At 42.8% G+C, this 19,441-nt stretch overlaps 1 protein-coding gene across 6 annotated transcripts in view; it reads right to left on the minus strand.

The window, feature by feature from the left end:
* Positions 1-19,441, minus strand: part of adgrl3 (adhesion G protein-coupled receptor L3) — a 1,193,186-nt gene that overhangs the window by 909,052 nt on the left and 264,693 nt on the right. The window lies entirely within an intron of this gene.

Consider the following 19,441-nt stretch of genomic DNA (forward strand, 5'->3'; position numbering starts at 1 on the left):
ATTTAGGCACAAAATGATTTTTTAGTATGAATGAAATGTATAGCCCACTCCAGATACCTTGTGCTTCGGTTTAAACAATAATACTTAACTCTGGAGCGCCCTCCTCTGTCTAGACTTCCCAGATGAGGTCTTATGGGATAAAATAAAAATTAAAAAAAAGTGTAATACAGTAATATAATATTGATAATCAACCCTCCAAATGTGTTAGTATCCGAAACAAATCTTGTGAACACCACTAACAAATTTACTTCACTTTTCTGTGAAAACACATAAATACAATCCACTGCAAAGTGTTTAAAGTTTGTGTCTATTTAAATAGGTGAATTTCTGTATTTCACACTCTTCCGTGACTTCCTTTTATCCTTAACCAATTGTGCATATACTTACAGACCAACACTATAGTCTTGGAGCTACCCTCTTGGTAGAACTTGGTAGAACTTGGTAGAACTTGCAGAACTATGTGAAAAAATTACCTTCATATTTACAGGACTCAACACAGATTTTAAACATAATGGAGAAAGACGTCTGGCAGGAGAACATGTTATTGGCAACTTTTGACGTTAAAAGTCTGTATACATCAATCAAACACAATCATGGGCTAATAGCAGTAAAACACTGTTTAATGAGAGATGAAAATATAGAGCCAACACTAAAGAAGTTTATTGCAGATGGATTAGAGTTCATATTGGGTCATAATTATTTCTAGTTTAATAATGAATTTTACCTGCAGACGTGTGGCACCGCCATGGGGACACGGGTCGTCCCCAGCTATGCCAACTTATTCATGGGGATATGGGAAGAGAACTCCCTGAAAGGCTGGGAGGTGAGCCTCTCCCTGTGGCGGTGCTACATACATGTTATTATTATAATTTGGAAGGGAACAGAAGATGAGCTCAAAAGGTTTGTTTTCCACCTTAAAGAGATACTGACACCAGAAAGCAAATCTTTTTTTTTTACATCTATCATAACATTGTCTTTGCAAGAACTTTTTTGCCATAAAAATATTTGCCTGATGCGTTTACATTACCTGTCTGATCCCCTGTGTTCCTTTATGAGGGGGCAGCCATATTTGTCTGTTAGCATTAGAAGCTATAACTGACAGGTTGGGAAGGGACAGTCAGGTTGGCAAAACAGTCAGGTTTAGGAACTTCAAGTAACAATTACTTACAAAACCAAACCTGTCAGCGAAAAACTGTCAACACGACCCCTAGGTAGCTTTTTATGTATATTCATATTTTGAAAAGTAGTTTTTTCGTGTCAGTATCACTTTAATAAAAATCATATGAACCTAATATTTGATTTAACCTATAGCTCAGAAAAAGTCAGCTATTTCGACTTAGGGGCCGATTCATTGAAACACGAGTTTGAATCCCGAATTGGAAAAATTCGAATTGGTTACGATAATTTCTGAAGATCGCAAATATCACAAAAATGCTTATGAAAAAATCGTATTAGTCACGATAATATCATATTGGCGATCCGAAAGTCACTAAATTTTCGTACTGAACGATTGTAAACAGCGGCAAACCTTTCCAAATTTTTCACGCAAGTGTACAAAAAAGTCGTGCGAGTGTACAAAAAAGTTGCCCTAAGCGTGAAAAAATCACCGAAAATATGTTCGGATCGTTCATGTCTTGATAAATCTCCCCCCTTAGAGTTCTTTATAAAAGAATCAGAAATTTGCTCCAAAATGTTTTTTAAACCGGTTGATGTTAACAACTATGTGATGGCCTCTAGCAATCATGATCCCTTATAGCTAAAAAATATACCTTATGGCCAGTTTCGTAGAATTAAGAAAAATTGCAGTGAAGAATCTGATTTTAAAGATCAAACAAATATATTAAGTGATTGATTCAAACAAAGAGGATACAAACAAAGATATTTGAGAGCAAGGGGGGAAGTGACAAAGATTGATAGAGGAGATCTATTAGAGCAGTGCTGTCCAACTGGCGGCCCGCGACCCCCCTCTGTGTGGCCCCCCACCTGTCTGGCTGCTTTGATGGCTTACCTTTGAGTAAGCATTAAATGGTATCAGTACTGAGATTAACTGGCCCCCTGCATGGTTCTCACCTCAGATTCAGGCTGTAATCCCTCTGTATTGTTTAAAAATGTAATCCCCTGTGTTTTTCACACCTTTTAATACCTGCATTGTTTACCCCCTGCAGTGTTCACACCTCAGGCTCAGACTGTAATCACTCCCATTGTTCACTTCTTCACACCTCAGACATAGGTACTGTAGGCAGAGTATGGCACATACAGCCAGCATAGGGCAGGTAGAGTATGGCACACACAGGCAGCATAGGTCAGGGAGGGGATGGCACACACAGGAAGGGTAGGGCAGGCAGAGTATGGCACAACCAGGCAGCATAGGTATGGCACACACAGGGCAGAGTATGGCACACACAGGAAGGGTAAGGCAGGCAGAGTATGGCACACAGAGTATGGCACACACAGTCAGGGTAGGGCAGGCAGAGTATGGCACATACAGCCAGCATAGGGCAGGTAGAGTATGGCACACACAGGCAGCATAGGTCAGGGAGGGGATGGCACACACAGGAAGGGTAGGGCAGGCAGAGTATGGCACACACAGTCAGGGTAGGGCAGGCGGAGTATGGCACACACAGGCAGAGTATGGCACACAGAGGCAGCATAGGGAAGGCAGAGTATGGCACACACAGGCAGGGTAGGACAGGCAGAGTATGGCACACACAGACAGCATAGGACAGGCAGAGTGCTGCCTGTGTGTGCCATACTCTGCCTGCCCTATGCTGCTTGTGGGAGGTGAACCTGGTAGGGGTTTGTTGTGGGGGTTTGTTAGCAGTTGGAAATAGCCATTAAATGGTCCCAAAGGTGTGTAATTATGTACTGGGGGTTGCTCTGCTATCCACAGGTGAGGAAGAGGCATATGGAATTTAAGGGTATATCTTAATATGACATAATTCTTTCACATATGAATGATGGTTGATATCCCCACAGTAAGGACCAAGCATTTGGGATTTTGCTGTGCTACCACCATTGTGATAAAATAGGTGTGGTTTCAAGTGGGTGTGGTTTCAAAAAGGGGAGTGGTCAAAACTGGCTTCCATTAGCGGCCCTCCACCATATATGCTAGAGAAATTCCGGCCCTCGGCACCGTAGAAGTTGGACAGCACTGTATTAGAGTATAAAAATAAAGGAAAGGAGAATACAGCAACAGATAGGATAGATTTTATTACACAATATAACCCCCAATCAAAGGAAACAAAGAAAATAATAAAGAAACATTGAGGAGTTTTACAGCTAGATAAGGAATTGTTTTCCCAATTACCAAAAGAACCAGGAGTGATATTTAAAAGAGCAACAAATGTAAAACAAAGAATCACACATAGCTGTATACCCCCCCAAAAAAAGAATTAACTGTTGGGATCTAGTGGGGTACTATCCATGCTCCTTGTACAAATCCTGCAAATATGGTGTTAAGGCCAAAACATTTGAATCTAGAGTGACGAAGGAGAAGTTTGAAATAGAAATAGTTAATTTGGACTGGAGAGGAGGAGATATAGTAATAACCACATTACGTAGAGTTGGTGGATTTATGAATTGAAAACCTTAACCCCTTTTGGTCTTAATATAGACTACAATCTTAGAGCTTTTTTAGAATGTTTTTATAATTTAATTATTTATATTATATTTTTTTTCCCTCTCTTATAAAGAATTTATTTTGCATTTTTAACTTTTAACAACATCATGGGGTTCCCTCTCTTATATAACTATATGTTATCCAATCATGGTTTTTAGCATTACTATCTAAATGGGACTCAGCTGAAGGGTGCGATTAAGAGACATTGGGACTAATAAAGTTAGAAACACTTTGAATGGTGGGACTCCTTAAAGGAAAAGTAACACTAAAAAACCTATTCTACCTTCCCCCAATAATTGCCCTATCCTGAAAACCATTTGTTATTTTGAATGCTTTAGAAGAAAATACCTGTTAAACTTGGCTTCCGGTCATTTGAAGAAATGCAGGGGAAAGTATCAGGGGAAGCGTCAACTATGCGGCGATCGATTGAAACTTTCCCTGCATCGCCGTATCGCCTTTGTTCAAATGACCGGAAGCCAAGTTTAACAGGTATTTTCTTTTAAAGCATTCAAAATAACAAATGGTTTTCAGGATAGGGCAATTAATGGGGGAGGGTAGAATTGCTTTTTTACTTAAAAAAGGAATCCCCATGGGCGCAATTTTTATGGCGTTTGTGAGTTTAACTTTTAATATGTTTTAGAATAAAGTTTATGGATTTTACACATGTCCTTTGTATATTTGTCCAGCAGCAGAAGAAAGTGGAGAAAGAGAAGCTGGCAGTTATAGTTCTACCAAGAGGGAAGCTCTGTTGGTCTGTAAGTATATGCACAATTGGTTAAGGATAAAAGGAAGTCACGGAAGACTGTGAAATACGGAAATTCACCTATTTAAATAGACACAAACTTTAAACACTTTGCAGTGGATTGTACTTATGTGTTTTCACAGAAAAGTGAAGTAAATTTGGTAGTGGTGTTTCGGATACAAACACGTTTGGAGGGGTGATTATCATTATTATATTACTGTATTACGCTATTTTTTTTTTTATCCCATAAAACCTCATCTGGGAAGTCTGGACAGAGGAGGGCGCTCCAGAGTTAAGTATTATTAATATATATTTAGGCAAAGGAGTCTCATAGATGCACACTGTCTCACACAATCTCTTGCATAGCTCAGAGACACATATTCAACAGCCATCCAAAAACAGAAAAAAAAAGACATTTTAGGACATATCCGCATATACTTTATTTTCTGTAGACTGTCAGTTATATATTTAAGTATAGTAGACAGATTGTATAGTGGAGCTCAGAATCCTAGAACAAGCATTCAAAACATGAAATGCTAATGTCAGAATCAGCTAAAGTCTTACAAATACTCTGTGCTGATTTTAGGGACAACTTGATGTACAGAATGACATATTGTTTATTTCCAATGTCTAATGAACAGAGCAATTTGTTTTTATAAGGGCACATGGAACAATGACTCCACTGCTCTCAGCCTGCATTTTTTTCTGTAGGTTGAAAGAAGTAGACCCCACTCCCTTCTGCCTCTCCACATAGCTATATTGACAATAACAGCTTTCGTCTGTGTGTAGCTACACAAAACAGAGATCAGCACAAAAATGCCTGCTTTTGCATTTTTGGGCCTATCTACACAACGTGTAGTTATACGCAAGGTGAAACTGTGACTGTCTGTATTGCTATATGAAGAAGCAGAAGGGAGTGGATCCAGTAATTGCCATACTAGTATTTGTTGTTTTCGTTACTACACTGGTACAGGATCCCTTGTCCAGAAACCCATTATCCAGAAAGTTCCAAATCACAGGATGGTCAAATCCAATAAAGTCTATTTTATAATAATTCAAATAATTCTAATTTTTGAAAACGCTTTCCTTTTTCTCCTAACTAGCATGAATCCATATTGGTGGCAAAACAATCCCATTGAGTTTTTTTAACGTTTAAATGTGTTTTAACAAACAAAGTATAGAGATTCAAATTCCAGAAAGTCCCAAGCATTCAGGACAATAGATGCTTATATACTTTTTTCATATACTTTTTTTTCTTTTTAATACTTCCTGATATACTTTTACAGGAAGGAATTTTGAACATATAGGTTTTATTTCCTGTATGCTGCATTGTATTTCTATGCATTTGTAACCTTAATCTGGCTAGTTTTTGCCAGTACCGGCTAGTAGGTATGAGCATGGGCACATGTGAAAAACGGAAGAATTACACTTGAGAGGTGTTGCAGAACTACAACTCTCCACTGTCACAACGTGTATATAAGTAATTTTGGACGCCAGAGGTTCTTTTGCATTGAACTAGAACTTGGTTTATTGATGGTACACAGCATATGCAGGGTTAATACTCACAGCTTTGAGGTAGAATAGCACATAAATGTCAAATGCAGTTGCAGATAGCAGGAATAGTATGGCACCACTGCGGAGATAGGTATAAGGAATAGCCAGAAGTCCCAAAGGTAGTGTCTGCCTTATCTGGATTGGATCCCTACAGCGACGGTGGTTCAGGGGTTAATAACAGCCTAAATCCTATGTCTGACACTGCGGTCCCTACAGTAAGGCAGCAGAGCCTTGGGTGTACTAAACCCTCTATTTTCTCCTATGTGGGAGCGTATAGCTGCTCATACTAAATAGCCCTGAACTAAGTCACACTCCTAAAGTGTACTATAACAGAGTCTAACCTGCAAATGACCACACCTCATTCACGGGGTCCCTGATCCCCGACTTAGAATCACTAGATGGATTGGCTTCCTCTAGGGCACAGACTTCTGGGCCTAGTTGGGGTCCCAGGCTCAATGTGCAACCTGTTCTGAAGGATAGGAATGCCAAAGAGGAAGTGCCCACACCCTGCAAATCACTATATTACAGTGTGCAGGAAGTGGTCATCCTAACTAAGGGCCAATAAGTGCATAATGACACATAACTAAAGTGGCAACATTACAATCTGCTCAGTAACAGCAGATAACACAGTGTAGGACTAAAACCATAGGGAGCTTAGTTCCTATGGGTCCCTACATTCTCCCCCGGGAAAACCCATTCCGACCCGGCAATGGAGAGAGAATGCAAACACATATATCAAAACATTAGTTTGAAGATATTGTAAAATAAAGAGTTCCATACAACCGCTTCAGATAGTCTCTCCTGAGATCTATCACGACATAATGGATACTGCAAGAAAAGGCATAGTTAAGGCACAATAGTGAACTGTTACTGTTACGTTACTGGAACATATATACAACCCACATGAGTGTCTACCAGAGAACACTCAGGCCTATACTTAGAGAACCATGGGATAACTCCTGTCCCTGCTCAGGGTTTCCCAGGCACACACTTACAACTTGGGAGAGTCCTGCTGCCATCAGGCCCACCCAGGCACTTGCTTAGATTGTGGTGAGGTTTTACATAGTTTGTTACACAACCCCGGTTGGGTGTTTTCTGAAAAGGAAAAATCATATAAAGCACATCTTAGCAGTGCAAACATGTAAGTGCAAACTTTAATCAACTGGCCCCACCAAAACCATTTTTCAGTCAGTGCATCTCATCCCACCCTAGCCCAGTGTTCATAGAGTGCCAATTCTATGCACTTTGTAGGATATGAGAAGAGGTAGTAAGTCCCACCTTAATAGGCAAGTCAAAATAGAAGTTGTGTTGTGGTGGAGGCTCAGCACTCTTTTTTTAGAGCCAACTATTTACAAAGCTCACATTAGTCTCTTAGGTGAAAAAAAATGAAAATTAGACAGCCCAACAACTTTGGGGCAACTGAGGAGATATGGTGCAAGTCTCTAGCTCATGTGAGCGAGTCCAAGCAAAACTTTAAAGGGAAAAGGTTCCCAATACTGCAAAATTATTCAGGCATCCTAGAGCCACTGTGGGTATTCAGACTAGGGTCCCAAACCTCTCAACAGTGTCCTCGTAGGAGATATAGTACCTGGGATGTGGTTTGTCTATGCGAGCACCGCTGGGAAGCAACGCATTAATAGTGAAGTGCTTCTCCTCACTGTATTTACCGCAACTCCTAACATAATGCTTCATGATGGTACGGCCGTACCACCATTCATTTACGGTGTCGCACAAGTAAGTGAGGTCTTTCTCTCTTTTCTTTGGATTTGCATGGAACAAGCCAGCCGGCCCGATATCCTCGCGGCGACATAACTCCTCGTACAACCACTCCTCCAGGTGTCGATCCACTTTATCGAACACCCACTCAGGTGCATATGGCATGAAGTATCCCTACAGGTCTCGAACTCGGAAATTTATTATCCGTTGCACCCGGGAGACTGTGCGGAAGACTTCTGGATTTGCTCTACCAGGGAGGACCCAGAAGGTACTCTCATCCACGTCTGGAAACCGTCGGATGGCAAGGTGCCTCTCACTTGAAGGGCCCACCTTGGTGCTGGTTGTAGCGGTTTCAGTTATTTGAGTCTCTGGGGGGTCATCCTGATCTCCCCATCCTGGGACTGACTCTGGGGCAGATTGTTCTGCAGGAGTTTCAGACACACTCCCTGAAGGTGATGCCCTCGGAGTAAGTGATGGTCTGGAGGAGCCACGGCCGCGACCCCTCCCTCTGGCGGGTGGCTTGTTTTCAGCCACATCTGAATCGGAGGACCCCATGATGAATGGGCCTTCCCCTGGCTGACTCCCGCCAATTTCTGACACTGACATAGGAAATGTGCCCCTTTTTCTCGCAATGGTATAAGATGGCTTGCGTAGGGGTTTTGGAGATAATTCAGTAGTAGGCGCACATTCAGGCGCTATAGCAGAGTCTGTAAGTATTGGCTTGTTTGGCTCTGTGGGTAGCTTTACATGTGGCTCAATGGTATCCACTGGAGGGGTAGCTTCCCCTTTAATCCCTGTGTCTGCGGTGGCGATGGCCTTTGGAGACACGCTGTCCAGGGCTGAGACCACTGAGGAGGCTGGTTCACTGTCCTCTGGCTCCACAACAACATTGAAGGGGCCATTTATGAGCGCTTGCCCGCACTTCCCACAGTAAGGGGTTACTAGGTGGATGTTGTCCCGTATCACCCTTATGCCAAAGTTCCCAGCCCATCTGTATCTGGGCTCAAGCTTGACTTTTTCTGGCTCCCGGAATGAAAATGGGTACTTCACCCGGGGCATATCCAACTCCTCCCACCCGTCCCAGCCGGCGTCCGCCATTTTGTTACCTGGGCACGGGTGCTGTGGGGTCCTGGAGGTAGTATCCGCCACAGTGAAATGTCCACAACAGCAGCCGCTGTGTTTGGAAGGTGTGGACTGTATGCTGTGAAAGCTTGGGTAGCTATTGAAAGCTTTGTTTGCCAATTCAGGTAGCGATGCTGCAAGAGCTAGCTGATGTGCGTCCGCACACGCTGAAGATCTGGCACAAAATGGCGCTCATGACATCATGTCCGGGCACCTCCCTGCAGAGCCGCACCTAATTCGCTGCTTTCCCTGACGTGACTTGGGGAATGGGCGGCGGTTTCTGCAGCGCGCGTCTCCTTTACCAAGATGGCGGCGGTTGCTTCACGCCAATATGGCAGCGCCCACAGCTTGCCTCGTGGAGTAGGAGGTGAGCGTGAAAGTCAAGAAATACAATTTTAGTAGTCTGGGCACATGGGACAATCGGGAAGAACCTCAAACCGAACCCACGGCCTTTTATACAGGTATTAGTTAAAGATCAGGCGCTTTGCTTTAGTGAGTCCGTAGCTGCAGAAGCACTTGTCAGTCACTTTCAATAAAGATAATACACGGCAGTGTGCAATAAGGGCCCCACGTTGGGCACCATAAATGTAACCCTAATCTGGCTAGTTTTTGCCAGTACTGGCTAGTAGTTATGAGCACGGGCACACGTGACTCCAACACACAGGCTGGCCCTTCGCAAAACGGAAGAATTACACTTGAGAGGTGTTGCAGAACTACAACTCTCCACTGCCACAACGTGTATATAAGTAATTTTGGACGCCAGAGGTTCTTTTGCATTGAACTAGAACTTGGTTTATTGATGGTACACAGCATATGCAGGGTTAATACTCACAGCTTTGAGGTAGAATAGCACATAAATGTCAAATGCAGTTGCTAATAGCAGGAATAGTATGGCACCACTGCGGAGATAGGTATAAGGAATAGCCAGAAGTCCCAAAGGTAGTGTCTGCCTTATCTGGATTGGATCCCTACAGCGACGGTGGTTCAGGGGTTAATAACAGCCTAAATCCTATGTCTGACACTGCGGTCCCTACAGTAAGGCAGCAGAGCCTGGGGTGTACTAAACCCTCTATTTTCTCCTATGTGGGAGCGTATAGCTGCTCATACTAAATAGCCCTGAACTAAGTCACACTCCTAAAGTGTACTATAACAGAGTCTAACCTGCAAATGACTACACCTCATTCACGGGGTCCCTGATCCCCGACTTAGAATCACTAAATGGATTGGCTTCCTCTAGGGCACAGACTTCTGGGCCTAGTTGGGGTCCCAAGCTCAATGTGCAACCTGTTCTGAAGGATAGGAATGCCAAAGAGGAAGTGCCCACACCCTGCAAATCACTATATTACAGTGTGCAGGAAGTGGTCATCCTAACTAAGGGCCAATAAGTGCATAATGACACATAACTAAAGTGGCAACATTACAATCTGCTCAGTAACAGCAGATAACACAGTGTAGGACTAAAACCATAGGGAGCTTAGTTCCTATGGGTCCCTACACATACATTGCTTAATGAAAAACTCTTATTAAAAAGCATAATGCCAAATTTACCAATAAGACATATTTTACCATCCATTTACTGAATAAGAACAAAAACATATAATCCTATGATACTGCAAGTCCCTGAAAGAATTCTGTGATGGCTTGTAATATACCCTGGTAAATTTTAGTTGGGATATAATAACTTCATTCTCATACTCATTTACCAATATCTCTAGGTAAGAATAGTTATTAAGAAAGAAATGTACATTCATTTATATAAAAGTTGAATTTTGAGTGCAGGTCCTACCTATAAACATATACACACACATTCTCCAACACCCTTTTCTTTATATTAGACTTTGAAAAAAATGTCTTTCTACTATAGAATATTCAAAGACACTGGGAAAGCATTTTAGGAGAGTCACCTGCAGTACAAGACAATGGCACATGGGGATATTAGTCGCCCACGGTTAAATCTCAGTTACCACGGGCAACTAATCTCCCCAAAATGCCTTTCCACAGGCAATAAAGTAAATGACCTGTGGGAGGGCATATACAGCGCTTTGTTTGTTTTCCAAAGTCGCCCAAAGTTTCTTGTTTCAGGAAATTTTCCTGCACAGGAATTTCGAGGAGATTAGTCGCTCATGGAAGCTGAGATTTATCTGCCGGTAATGAATCTCCCCTTGTGCCACTGCCCTAAACTACAGTAGTGTTTCTGCCCCAAACTCACAACTTTTAGCAGCGCAGGGCAACAGTACTAGGGATAAACCGAATCCAGGATTCGGTTTGTGATTCAGCCAAGATACAGGCTTTTTCAGCAGGATTCTGATTCAGGTCGAACCGAATCCAAATCCTTAAAATCACATGAATTATTGTCATGTAAACACAGAAGTTGAAAAATTTTCAGTGCGCAGCAGCGTTTAACCCTTCTGAAGCCTAATTGGCATATGCAAATTAGGGTTCCATTTCGATTCGGTATTCGAGGGGTATTTGGAACAATCCAAAAAAGTGGATTAGGTGCATTCCTAAACAGTACATAATATTTTAATTAGGTTGATATATTTAAATTTTTTGGTGTTACTATTGCTTTAAAGAAAGCCTTACCATACCTGAGTTAACAACCCTATAAGCTCCCACTGTTTGCTTAAGATAGCAGCTGCCATTTTAGCTTGGTCTCAGTAGCTTCTATGCTTTTGCCGCTGGTAGCTCAGATCACACATTCTAATGGGAGGGGGAGTGAATTCTTATGAACTCTTATGGGAGGGAGGCAAAAAAAGGGAGGGGAAAGTGAGAGAGGAGAGCTGCGCAGACTCATGCCCCAACCCTGAAGGAGCCTTAAAGGAAAGGAAGCCTGATACCAAAGAACATGTTAACACAAAAGAAGACAAGAAATACTGAGGACTCAGAGGGGGGAGCAGAAGAGGGGAGAGAGCTGGATGTCTCTGGACAGGAAAACAGACACAACAAATCTTTTGACAGAGAACTCAGTGCATCGTTTCTGTGAGTGCTTATGGCTGTATTTACAAAGACCTTTCTGATAAAGCTTACTTAGTTTTTTATCTTTATTTCTCCTTTAAAGATATACTGACATAAAATTATTTGTCCGATGCTTTTACATTACCTATCTGATCCCCCATGTTCCTTTATGAGGGGGTTGCCATATTTGTGCCGCAGTAGTCTGTTAGCATTAGAAGCTATAACTGACAGGCTGAGAAGGGACAGTCAGGTTGGCAAAACAGTCAGGTTTGGGAATTTCAAGTAACAATTACTTACAAAAACAGCCCTATCAGCGAAAAACGATCAACATGACCTATAGGTAACTTTTATGTAGATTAACATTTTAAAAAGTTTTTTTTTCGTGTCAGTATCACTTTAATTGAAGTCTGCAGTCTATTCATTTAAAATATTCATCATCATTCTATTAGCTAGTCTTGAAATTTCTAGCCTATATACATTTATTCAGTGACATAACTTCAGGGGCCCAGGTCCTTTTCCTTAGATTTTCTAGAGATTATTCTACACCAGAACTATTTACATATTAAAAAGGGTTACTGCAAAGGATGTTGGCTTTGTGGACTCTCAACTGTAAGTTGCATTTAATTTTAATGGAGTTGCAAGCCAACCTCCTTCTCCTTTACATTTTTTGTATCATGGAGTTTCCTTCTGTGATCTGGCCCCTGTGATCCTGCCTTGCCCTTGTCCTTAATTCTCTGATATACTGGATTTGAACCCTGGCCTGATATTTTGACTTGCATTTATTTGCCCTGATTACTTGCTTGGCTTACATAGTCTTATGTCTGCCATCTGCCTCAATCTTACACATATTTTCTGTTAACTATTATTCCAGTTCACATAAGGAAAGGATAAATCACTGGGGGTGCCAAATGTATGTCTCCTGAGAATATGAAAAGCAAGCTTATAATTCTATTCCTCCTTGAAGGTTTAGGGATATCTTAAAGGAGAACTAAACCTTGAACTAAAATGAATATGGCTAAACACGCTATATTTTATATACTGTAATTACTGCACCAGCCTAAAGTTTCCACATCTAAATAGCAGCAATGATCCAGGACTTCAAACTTGTCACAGGGGATCACCATCTTGAAAAGTGTCTGTGACACTTACACACCTCCCAACATTTGAAAAGCAGAAGGAGGGACAAAAATGTCTGCTGCGCGTAGTGCGGCAAAAATTTTTAGGCCACACCTACTTTTTGGCCCCCCCCCGTCCAAACAGGCCCATTTTACAAAATCACGCCTGAAAACCATAACATACACAAAGCGCACCAGAAGACAGACACGGTGGCCCCAATCATTTTATGACATATTGTGGCCCTAAGGATTTCATTATGCACTGTGGCACCTGTATTTAATGACAGACTCATGACGAACATAGGTAGGCAGGGCCCCCTAAAGTATTGGTAGCCAGGTGTTATATTTTGCATTGGTGCTAGAGCAGGGACCCCCTAAAATATTGCTGGTCCTCCCCCAGTGTCCCCATACTATGGGCCGCTCCCAACTGCAGCATCCTCCCCAACATCCTTCAGCTCCCCCCAGCATCCACCAGCTTCCCCCAGCATCCCACCCAACATCCTCCAGCTGCCCCATACCTTCTTCCAGCTCCTCCCAGCGTCCTCCCCAAGATCCTTCAGCTTCCCCCAGCGTCCTCCCCAACATCCTCCAGCTCCCCCAGCATCCTCCCCAACATCCTCCAGCTCCCCCCAGCATCCTCCCCAACATCCTCCAGCTCCCCCCAGCGTCCTCCCCAACATCCTTCAGCTCCCCCCAGCGTCCTCCCCAACATCCTCCAGCTCCCCCAGCGTCCTCCCCAACATCCTCCAGCTCCCCAGCGTCCTCCCCAACATCCTCCAGCATCCTCCCCAACATCCTCCAGCTCCCCCCAGCGTCCTCTCCAACATCCTTCAGCTCCCCCCAGTGTCCTCCCCAACATCCTTCAGCTCCCCCCAGTGTCCTCCCCAACATCCTTCAGCTGCCCCTACCTTTCTCCAGCTCCTCCCAGCATCCTCCCCAACATCCTTCAGCTCCCCCCAGCGTCCTCCCCAACATCCTCCAGCTCCCCCAGCATCCTCCCCAACATCCTCCAGCTCCCCCAGCGTCCTCCCCAACATCCTCCAGCTCCCCCAGCATCCTCCCCAACATCCTCCAGCTCCCCCAGCATCCTCCCCAACATCCTCCAGCATCCTCCCCAACATCCTCCAGCTCCCCCAGCATCCTCCCCAACATCCTCCAGCTCCCCCAGCATCCTCCCCAACATCCTTCAGCTCCCCCAACATCCTTCAGCTCCCCCCAGCGTCCTCCCCAACATCCTCCAGCTCCCCCAGCATCCTCCCCAACATCCTCCAGCTCCCCCAGCGTCCTCCCCAACATCCTCCAGCTCCCCCAGCGTCCTCCCCAACATCTTCCAGCTCCCCCAGCGTCCTCCCCAACATCCTCCAGCTCCCCCAGCATCCTCCCCAACATCCTCCAGCTCCCCCAGCGTCCTCCCCAACACCCTCCAGCTCCCCCAGCGTCCTCCCCAACATCCTCCAGCTGCCCCTTACCTTCCTCCAGCTGCCTCCCAGGGTCCTCCAGCTGCCCCTTACCTTCCTCCAGTGTCTTCCCCAGCATCACCATGCTTTCTGCAGCTCCCCCTGCTCCTACCACCATCCGGCTGCGCCCCAGGGCTCTTCTTCTCCTCCTCGTGACGTCACACACGCACAGCTCTTGTTAGCGCCACAACTTCTGCACTGTGAAGGCCTTTATGTTAGAACTGAACTGAGCAGCGCAGAAGCTGCTGCGCTAACAAGAGCCATGCGTGTGACGTCACAGGAGCGGAGACCTTTAAAAGCGGGACAGATCCGTGTCTCTCCGGGACTGCGGGACGGGGTAGCAAAATCGGGACTGTCCCGCGTAAAGCGGGACAGTTGGGAGGTATGCACTTACATGTTCAGTGTGCTCTGAGCAGCTGTTAAGAAGCTTAGTTTAGGGGTCATTGCTAATTATCAAGCAGAAAATTAGGTTTAATGGTCATATAAGCTGATACTACAAGGCTGATTATTACATTCTGATGCTACTTGCACTGTAGTTATTATTTGAAGTTATTGCTAACCAGCCTTATATTGTGACATTTATATTCTATACATTCAGTATATTGTGTGTCGGTACCTAAGCTTACTAACCAACAGCAGCACAGAGTATGTGCAGTGAATCAGCAGCAAATCAAATGGGGAGCTACTAGGGCATCTTTGAAGTCAAAGAACTTCCCTGCTAATGAGCTGTGGTTGCTTTGGGCTGGCTATGGGATTCCGGTAATTTATGTTTTGTAGAAACAATTTCATTCCCCTTAGCAAGTGTTTCTACTTCCCTATCTACATGTGCTTTTAGGCATGTTGAGGCTGCTTCCCTTGCTTTCACCGCTATTCTTTAAGATGAGGGGGGAGCCTTCAGCCCATTGCATCTTCTATTCTTATGGAAGAAACTAATAAACCAATAAATCTGAAGAGGTTGACTAAGAATACGTAGCTAATGAGGAAGAGCGGAAATATCTACACTCAGATGAGTGTAGGTTCAAGGGCCAGTCATCCATCCTTAAGGAAAAGGAAAGTCATTTTGGAATTTTACTGGCAACAGATTTGCCACATTAGTGCCACCTAGAACACTATATTTATTCTGCAGAAAGCTGTACCATACCTGAGTAAAGAGCCCTAGAAGCTCCCTCCATTTGTTTAAGATAGTAGCTGCCATTTTCGCTTGGTCTTCATAGCTTCCTGCTGCAGCTCTAGCTGTTATAGCTCAAATCACTAATTCATAAGGGAGGGGGGAGTGAATTCAAATGAATTCTTATGGGAGGGAGGAGCAGGAGAGGGGAGTGAGGAGAGAGCAGCGCAGACTCCGGCCCCAAGAATGAAGGATTTTTCTGAGAGGTCTTATAAGCAACAACATGTTTAAAAAAAAGGAGACAAGAAATCCTGTGTTTCTTTTGATAAAGGACTCAGTTTTTCTATGAGTGATTACTACATTATGTAAATTACATGATGCATAGCTGCTTCTCTTGAGGTTTTCTTACCCCTTCTGTTCAATGTACAGCATAGAGCATATGGACTTCTACCTACCAGGCACTCATCTATGGTTTACAAATACCATCTCGACATATTATGCTTGTGGGTATTATGCTTGTTTGAGAAATCATCCAAGCCTCTCTTAAAGGCATTAATAGAATCTGCCATCACAGACAGCAGGGCATTCTACAAACTTACAGCCCGTGAAGAACAACCTACACTTTTTTAACTGAAAGTACTTTTCCTCTAGTGCTTTCATGTACTTGTAATAAGTAATAATGCCCCCTTGCAAACACCTTTTCTCCAGATCAAACAACCCCAACTCTTGACAGTCTACTCTAAAAATTAAATCGTCCAACCCTTTCACAAGTTTAGTAACACATCTCTGCTCTCTCTCTCTAACTCATTAAGGACTGAAGCCCAAAACTGCATTGCATAAAAGGGGCATAGATTCACGGGAGGAGGGTGTTATTCTTCCCCTTATATATTTTATTCTTCCCCTTATATATTTGATACTATTTTTATATATTTTATACTATGTATAAATATATAAGGGGATCATATAATAAACTCTCTAATGCTTTATTTACCAGTAGGTCCTTCCAACGAACACGAGTGCACCCACTCCGTTTAGATTTTTTACTGTGAGAGCTGTGAAGTGGAATTCCCTCCCTGAACCAGTTGTGCTGGCTGATACATTATATAGCTTTAAGAAGGGGCTGGATGACTTCTTAGCAAGTGAAGGAATACAGGGTTATGGGAGATAGCTCTTAGTATAAGTTGATCCAGGGACTGGTCCAATTGCCATCTTGGAGTCAGGAAGGAATTGTTTTCCCCTCTGCGGCAAATTAGAGAGGCTTCAGACGGGGTTCTTTGCCTTCCTCTGGATTAGCTAGAAGTTAGGCAGGTTATATATAGACATTATGGTTGAACATGATGGACGTATGTCTTTTTAAAACCTAACTTACTATGTTACTATTCCAGGTGAGACCTTAATGGGAACCTATAAGGGCTCTGGCACACGGGGGAGATTAGTCGCCCGCGATTAACTCCCTGTTCGCGGGCGACTAATCTCCCCGAGTTGCCTACCCCTGCCATCCCACCGGCGAACATGTAAGTCGCCGGCGGGATGGCAGACGCGGCGGCGCGATTTCGCGCAAATCGCCGAAAAAGACTCGATTTCCGGAAATCGCCCCGCCGCGTCTGTATTGCATTTTTGTGTGGTGTAATTATGTAAATGTAAAAATGCAGGGCACCACTAATGAGATGCTGTGATCCATGAAATGATGCAGTGACGCATTTTTGTCAGAACAGGAATCACAGAGTGTTTTAGCTTCATGTGGAAGTTACCATTGGGTTTGTATTTCAATCAAAATTTCAAGCCAAAAAGTTACTGTCCTGCAATTTTGGCAGGAACAGTGTTGTCAGCAATGAAATGACAGAAAAACCTGCCATTTGGCTTATTTATTACTGGTTATGCTGCCAAGGAAATTAAGAACACCACGTGGCACTATCGAAAAATGTGTATGTGATTTCCTTGTCAAGCAAACACAACAGGCAAACAGCTTCTAGGTTTATAAATATAAGTATATTGTAAACACTCAGCTGATCAAGCCACACAAGTCTCATGTTTACTTTAAGCAACTTTTTTATTGAGTCCATGTACAATGGGCATAATGCAGCCAGGTGAATATATAAATTACACCTTGCAGTGATAGTAGTGATTGCTCAAATGTATCTGCCAAATTGTATGTGTGTACTCTTAAACAGCCAGTACTGCATATATGAGTTACATACTTGCTTAAATATAACTGCCAAGATAGATATATAAGTTATATATTTCCTCAAATGCAACAGCTAAACTGTGTAGTGTGTATTTGTATTTACTGCATGTGCAGTAAAAAAAGGGCTTTGTCTTAAACAGGTTGTGTTTACCACTACCCTATTTAAGATTGTTGCAGTTCAATTACTGCTTGGAACTTTCTTTATTTCTTTCTAAATGAATAATGTACATCTTTTATACTCTTGGTTGTTTTTGTTGCTATTATATATATACAGTGTATATATATATTTTTTTTTTCCCAAAGAAATCAAGCCAGCACTCCACCATTAGAATGTTAAAGTTATGCATATTTGCTTGATATGTTTGATATGATTTATGTTGTACAAGTTACATTGTTAATTTACATTGTAAAGTGTCAATATTTAATTATGCTTTTCAGAATTTATGTAAGTATGTATGTTCTTTAAATACTGGACAGATTCAGGGCTATATGAAGTAGCAGCCATATGTAATTCTTTGTTTCCCCTCAGGGCTCTATGGCCTGATACTATGACTGGTGATACAAAAAGATCTATTATCCAAAAAATCCCATGTCCCAGCCATACAGTCTGACTTTGTTTTAAAGGAGAAGGAATGCTACTTAGGCATTTTATTGCCAATAGATTAGTCACAATAGTGCAAGCTAGAACGCTATATTTATTCTGCAAAATGCTTTACCATACCGAAGAAAACAGCCCTAGAAGATCCCTCTGTTTGTTTAAGATAGTAGCAGCCATTTTAGCTTGGTCTAACTTCCAGACAGAAGTGTTAAGGCAGGGAATAGCTCTCAGCTCAGATTACAGCAAAGAGTAGAGAGGGAGAGAAGGGCAAACTGAGCAGATATCATGTATACAAAATCGAAGAAAGAAATGTGGTGTTTCTTTTTACTGTGGATTCAGAGCAGCAGTTCTGGAAGTATTTATGGCTGTTTTTACACAGAACTTTCTGATAAAGCTTATTACATTGCCCTGTGACATCCCCCCCCCGCCCACTGACATTGCGTCCCTACTCGGATCTAAAACCACGGAAAGGTGGCAACCCTACAGCTGTAGGCGGGTAGGTTTGTTTTTTCTCACTGCCTAGTTTTAATTCTTTTTTAGGTGTTTGTTCATTAGTGGTGTAGATGGACATATCTGATCAATTTTCCCATTTTAAGAATAATCTTTAGTGAGTTCTGGTGGTTTATAGTGGTTTATAGTCAGGCAGAAGCCTTAGGATCATGTGGTAGTTTGCAGGTAATTTATTTGGAAACAAGGAGTCTTACCTTTAGGGTTACAAAGTTCAGCTTTAAAGGAGCAGTTCAGCGTAAAAATGAAAATAAATAGATTGCGCAAAATGTTCTCAATATAGTTAGGCAAAAATGTAATCTATAAAGGCTGGAGTGAGCAGATGTCTAACTTAATAGCCATAACACTACTTCCTCCTTTACAGCTCTCTAAGCTGTTAGAAGTCAGTGGACAATCAGTGACTTGAGGGGGAGGGGCATATGGGACATAACTGTTCAGCTAGTTTGCATTTAAACCTGACCTGTGTGCTCACAAACTATCTGGACAGTTATGGATCTTTCGTCTTGTGGATTCTCCAATCAGAGCACAGCTTTCTTGACAGACCATAAAATTGACCAATCAAGGCACAGATGCAGACAGGGCTCGAAAATATTACAAGGCAGTGCAGAAATGAAGACTGAAAAGAAGAAACTGCAGGCTGTAAATTTTTACTTAAGGAACAACTCTGAACTTATGCAGCAGATTTCATCCCACTGCCACAGGTAATATACACAGGTACTATACCGTTCTAAAGGCTGAATCACTAGCTGAAATTAAATTGTTT

This window comes from Xenopus tropicalis, chromosome 1 (genome assembly GCF_000004195.4).
Source record: "Xenopus tropicalis strain Nigerian chromosome 1, UCB_Xtro_10.0, whole genome shotgun sequence".
Lineage (NCBI taxonomy): Eukaryota > Metazoa > Chordata > Amphibia > Anura > Pipidae > Xenopus > Xenopus tropicalis.